Source organism: Clarias gariepinus, chromosome 7 (assembly GCF_024256425.1).
Source record: "Clarias gariepinus isolate MV-2021 ecotype Netherlands chromosome 7, CGAR_prim_01v2, whole genome shotgun sequence".
NCBI lineage: Eukaryota > Metazoa > Chordata > Actinopteri > Siluriformes > Clariidae > Clarias > Clarias gariepinus.
The window spans coordinates 2,000,738-2,007,500 of record NC_071106.1 but is presented as its reverse complement, the minus strand read 5'-3'; positions in this window follow the sequence as shown (position 1 = coordinate 2,007,500).

Below are 6,763 nucleotides of genomic sequence, written 5' to 3'. Positions count from 1 at the left end.
TCGTCACAAGCCCACAAACCCTGCGCCCTACATGGTAGACTTTGTGGGGAGTGAAGGTTCTGTCTTACACACAAGTCTGCTCTGTGTGTGTGTGTGTGTGTGTATTATAAGACATGTAGAGGAACACCAGGGAGCTTCTGGTTCTCTCTCTAATTAGAACCAGTTTTTGGAGATAGTTTGGACATGATGTCATCGAGACGACATCATCCTGAGCTCAGTGAGGGCCAGGGCTTATCTCATTACTCTCTCTCTCACACACACACACACACACACACACACACTCCCTGCGGCTATGGGAAAAATGAGTCACTGTGGAGACTGGAGGTTACAGAAACAGTATATAGTGAAACACACACACACACACACACACACTGTAACTTTCTCCCTCTCTCTTTATTAAAATCTATCTTGTTCTCTCTGCCCCCCCCCCCGCCCCCCCTCTCTCTCACACACACAATCTGTCCTTTCTGCACCCCCCCCCCCCCCCCTGGATTGGGTGTAATTTTTTATAATTTTAAATCCTTTCCAGATGTATTATTACTTTTATATCTGAATGTACAGTACATGACTTATTTTAGACAGCTGCAGTGTGTCAGGTCCTGAGCTCTAAAGTAAAGCAGCAGCGCCCTCTGCTGTCTGATTAATGTAAGGTCATTTTCACACTCAGCCAGCAGAGGGCGACAGAAACACAACAATCACACTGATAATAATCTTCTGACTGAAGTGGAAGTGAAACCTGTGTTGAAGAACTTTATTGATCCCAGAGGGAAACTGCCTTGTCTTAGTTACAGGTGTTTTAATAGAGTAATGAATGAGACAAGGGGAATTGGAATGACTTGGACAAAGCGTATGATAAGGTAAGAAACGAGCAACAAGGAGAAACAACTAAATGAAACTTGTACTGGTGTCTTTTTTGTGCAAAAGTTTACACATCCTTACAAAAAAGGAATAAAGAAATAAAAAGTTGTATATATTGTGTAAATAAAATTTGTGAAAATTGTTCACATGCTAAGGTTTAGACTTGAATTCTTTCTAAAACCTTTCCACATGAATGCACCATGTGTTTAAACTTAATACACTAACAACAAAAACAAAAATAACAAATCACTTTTTTAGTTAAAGTGTTGGTGAACATCTGGATGGTAAGAAGCGTGCGATAACACTTTATTGATTCATAGATGAAATGTCTCTTCTCATCACCTGAGCCAACAGACTGAGGAGGAGAGAGAGCACAGGTGATCACAAGGTGTGTGTGTGTGTGTGTGTGTGTGTGTGTGTGTGTGTGACAGAGTGAGGCGAATTGACATGGACTCCAGCTGCGGGAACAAAAGCGTTAACTCACGACCTCATCACCATAACAACATCTCTCTCTCTCTCTCTCTCTCTTTATTAAACCAGTAGGACGACGTCGTATCTTTATCTGGTGTAAACAGACTCCACATGTCTCGTTCCTGCCCTTTGGGTTTATGCAGGACGCTGCATGTGATCGTCTCTCTGCCCTTATTAGCGTCAATACATGATAACGATCCTGTCACCAGCAGCACACAGGTTAGCGGTTAGCAGCTAGCATTGTTGTCTTACACTTGCACGGTTGGAGGTGGGAATCTTATCTCCATGTGTGTGTGTGTGTGTGTTCTTCTTCTGCTTGGTGGGTCTCCTCTGGTTCCTAAATGACCTGTAGTGTGTATAATTAGGTGTGTGTGTGCTTGTCCAGTATAAACCCCACCTTGTGCCCTGGGATAACCTCCAGCCCCCCTGCAGCCTACACAGGATTAGAGGTAGACGTGATGGACAGATGGATGGACAGAAGGATGGACGCTCTAACGGGAGACCTGCGAGTGCAGGAAACATCCTCGCTCTGTTCACACCCCAGATCTGACAATCATACAGAAAATCATCTCGCTAAACCACAAAGTGAGACACCACCAGTGTCCCTCCAGCTGTCCTGTACGTACAGAACGCCGTCCCCCTGCCGGTGTAGTTTATACAGGCGTCGCAGCAGCAGCAGCGCTCACACGCAGAGACTTTATTCAGCAGTTACTCCGTCAGCGGACGTGTTTAGGTTTCGCTCTGGCATGCAGTAAACTCTGTGTTATAGCTTTTAAACCTGACGTTAGTCTTTTTTTGTGTGTTCAATCAAATTGGTTTGTGTTACACACACCTACACCCACACACACCGGGGACCCTGTGAGCTCTTTGTCCTCGCATCACTGCTGATTCTCTGAAGCTCTGGTCTCCATGGAGCTGAGACACAAACCTGTGGACACCTGCTTAGTCGTGTGTGTGTGTGTGTGTGTGTGTGTGTGCTTTGAAATGAGAACAATAGCTCCATTTTGTGTAGATGATGAGATTGAGTAAGGTCTTTGTGTGTGTGTGTGTGTGTGATTAAACAGCGTCTATGTCTCTCTTCCTTTGTTTCTTCTATCATGATGACGTTTATGGAATTACCTTTTAACCCTTTCATCTGTAAATTAAGTTATAAAGTGTCCAGATCCTTCAGATGTTTACTAATTAAAACTGTTTCATATCAACATGAGTTTGAACTTTAAAGACAAATAAACAAACTCTTATTGTATTGTGAATAAAATGAACGGAAAGTCCACAGGACCAAAATAATTTTCCTGAAAAAACAAACAAACAAACAAACAAACGTGTTTTTAAAACATTATTATGGTCTTTTTGTTTTATATTTTTCGCATGATCAAGCTGAACTGATTTGGATCTGATTTGCTCTTTATATCTTTAATCTATAAACACAACTTGGACAAGAACTCTTAAACACTTTTCACTTTTCGTTCCCTAACAGTTAACGAAACGACGTAACACACTGTATTTACCAACAGTAATGACACACACACACACACACACACTCCTTCAGTGTTACAAAAGTCCACGGGGATTTAAAAACAAACCCAAACTGAAGCCACATGAGGGTTTTTTAAGAGGATGTAAGAAACTTCAGTTTTGACTTTTGAAACCTTTTGAACCCTTCAGCATTCACGTGTTCCTGCTCCAGTCGTGACGCTCTGACGCTCTGACAGACACGTTACAGTGTTAATAAAGCCAGCGACCAGCTAAGAGTCTGAACGCTACAGGAAAACCCTTTCACACAATCACAGGATTAACGTTCATTTCGTTCAGACGTCTGCATGGCTGGATGTTCAGGTGGAACCTTTGACCACTTGTTTGATTTGCAGTGCATTCTGGGATACATTAAGTAAACCAAGACACATGCTCGTCCCTGCAAAGCTTCATTAGTGTCCAAGAAACATGTCCACTTTCCTAGTGTTCAGCCCTGGCTAATCTCTCACCTGTAATGTGTGTGTGTGTGTGTGTACAAGAGACATGTCAGTGGCCTGTGATTGGTTGAGTCATGTGTACATTTCTTAATGCTTTAATGACATTTCATTTCTAACACTACACTGTCTTACAAACTTATTCAAATCAGATTTAATATGTTTATAAAACAAAAATTATAAAAAAAGAAATAAAGAAAAATCAAGCTCTGGGTTAAGTAACACTGAGTTTTAACACATGTTAAAAAATAACATGAAGGCGTGAAGCGATGTTCCCATCATCCATAGTGTCAGGTCGAGACTCAGTAACGTTATGGGGCAATAAAATGAAGTCAGCTGACGACCTGAATGTACTGAACCACCAGGTTATCACATCTATTGAGGTTTTCTTTAAACACTTACACAAATGTTGGGTGTGTAATCAAAGCTAAGGGCTAAAAATAGCATCAGGTGTTAGGTTTGATATACACTATAAATATCACACATTGTAAATAATATAAATAAATCTCCTTTTAAAATGCAAATATGAAATAAAACCCAGTCATATGTAATAAATGTAAACAAGGCATCTCTTTCCATTCAGTAAGCTGTATTATACCGATCCATCCCGCGCGCTACAGAATCATTATTCCTAATATAAAGGATTAATGGTGTAAACACCGTTCGGCTTTTTGGACTTCCTACCATTGTTTCAATGTTTTGTACGAGGAAGTAAATTGACTGTAGCGCCTAACAGACGAGCAGCGATGTAGAGAAAGACATGTGATAATGAGCGACTGTAAACCGTCTTTGCACTACTGCATACTTCATTCATATCGACACTATAAACACTGTACTGTTAGCCAGATAGCTACATATGTGCAGTGATGGGAAAACTACATAGAGCTATCTATTACTCAAGTAAAGGGGAAGGCCTCATGTACATTTCTACTTGAGAAAAAGTACAAAAGTACTCATCTTTAAACTTACTTAAATATCAAGATTACTGAGAATATATTAGATAACTGTAGCATTGTCATAGTAAAAGACTGAGTGTGTGTGTGTGTGTTTAGTGACTGTGAATGTGCTATTTTAAAAGCATATTCGCTTTGATTTCAAACACCTACTACATGATGTAAAGTTTCACATAGGGAAGGCAAATCACACAGTTATGGACAATAGTCAACAGGGGGCGATATTCCTGCTTCACATGCTACACACCACTCTGGTTACATAACGCAACACCTCGCAGAAATGTACTGAACTAGACATTTGTATAAAAAGTATAGTTTAAAACCTACAGTATATATATATATTGTACTTACTGTAAGTACAGTAATGAATTAAACATACTTAGTTACCTTCCCCTCTGTATGTGTGATTTTTGTTTAGCAATTTTTCTTCTTAACACCTTCACGACTTACTGTAATAATCATTATTTGTACATTTAAAAATATTTTCTATCTATCTATCTATCTATCTATCTATCTATCTATCTATAATACTTGCTGTATTTGTTATTTCTTGTACAAACTCACACTTACTGTCTGATCTAATCTGATTAGATGCTAAGTATGATGTATGATGCACTTTGTATGATGACAATAAAGTTAAACCTAATCTAATCTATAATCTCCTCCATGAGACTGAGACATGAACTTTGCACCGGGACTGGCACTGACGATGATGTTCTGTTCCTTGGTGTATCAGGTACAGGCTGGATGGACAGAGATCCTGAAACAGATGGAAGAGGAAAAGGACAGGGGGATGATGGTGTGAATAATTTCTAGTAGCACCAGTGTGAGGAATGTGTGAGTGTGTGTGTGTGTGTGAGTGTGTGTGATCTTCCTGATTCATTATCATCTGTCTCAGAAACACATTCCACACTACAAGTCTGAACATTACAGCTTACACAAAGAGAGCGAGACAGAATGTACTACAGGATCTGCTCTTATGCTAATCATCACACTAACGGTCTGCATGTGATTAGCGTTTAGCTTTTTTCACGGATAACAGTTAAAATAGTCAGCACACGACAAGCTGAGAACTTTCCGTTTCTTTAGCTGGATAAAGATTATTTAGTTTAAACATTTTTATAATCTTAAAAAAATACTTGTCAAGGTTATTTTAGTCCTCAGGTTAGCTTAGCTTCACACAGTGACACTAATGTGAGGAATGAGATTAGCACATCGCTAACATTAGCCACACACACTGCGCTAAGCACATGATCCTGATCTGTCTCTATTAGATGGTTTTAGGGTTAAAGAGAGAAACTTGTGTTTGTTGGTCAGGAAAACGGCTCCCCCGAGCAACACACAGCTCAGATACGAGCTCAGTCTGACACTGTTAATGGTGAAATAACATCCAGAGATTTGTGACGAAAAGGACTGAAAATACATTTCCCGTTAGAGCCGACTCTACAAGAGTTTTTGGAGCTCTCACACACATGAGGGAACGATAATCACACACACACACTCACTCACACACACACTCACTCTTATCTCGCCTATACCACATCATCCTGTATCCTTTATCCCAGGAGACAAAAAGGCATGAGGCAGGTTACACTCTGGACAGGGTGCCAATCCAGGGCACACACACACACACACACACACACACACACACACACACACACACTCAGCAGAATAGCCTGTGGGAGGAAACCGGAGTACCCGGGGGGAAACCCAACGAGCACGGGGAGTAAATGCAAACTCCATGCACACAAAGGTGGGACTCGAACCCAGACCCTGGAGGTGCAAGGCGACAGTGCTAACACCTATTATCTTTAGTGCCGCCACTATTATTATTATTATTATTATTATATATTTTGTTCTTTATGTGTCTATTTAAGCTTTAACAATAATTTGAAAATTCACTGTAGATCAGTTATTATTTATTAAATTACTGTTTATTCCCTTCTATATCGGAGCCATTTTATACACAGTGTGATCCGAATCAATTGAATCATATGAAATAGACTCCGAAGCTTTGGAGCGACTCCTTTAGAATGGGTGGAACTGAAGAATCGACTCTGTTTGGGATTCGATCTTTAACCCTATCTTTACGATTTAACAATAATTTAGAGATTTACGCTACATTCATTTATTTAGCTTTTTAATTTAGATTAGTCGTTTTATACGCAGTGTGATCCGAACCAATCGGTTCTTAGAAAGGAAGAGTCGACTCGCTATAAACATTAGGAGTCGATTCTATATGATTCAATTGATTCGGGTCACATTGTTCATAAATTGCTAATAATAATATTATTAATAATAATAATAATATTATTATTATTAATAATAAGGCAGATAATATTAAAGACTCTATTCCGAACAGAGTCGATTCCTTTTGTATGAAGAGTCGACTCTATTCCATATGATTCAATATAAAGTAAGTAACCACATGACTCTAATTAAACATAACGCTTTATTTGATCTACATTTATTTATCATTACTGTTTCTTTACTATCTACTCTCATTATCTTAGC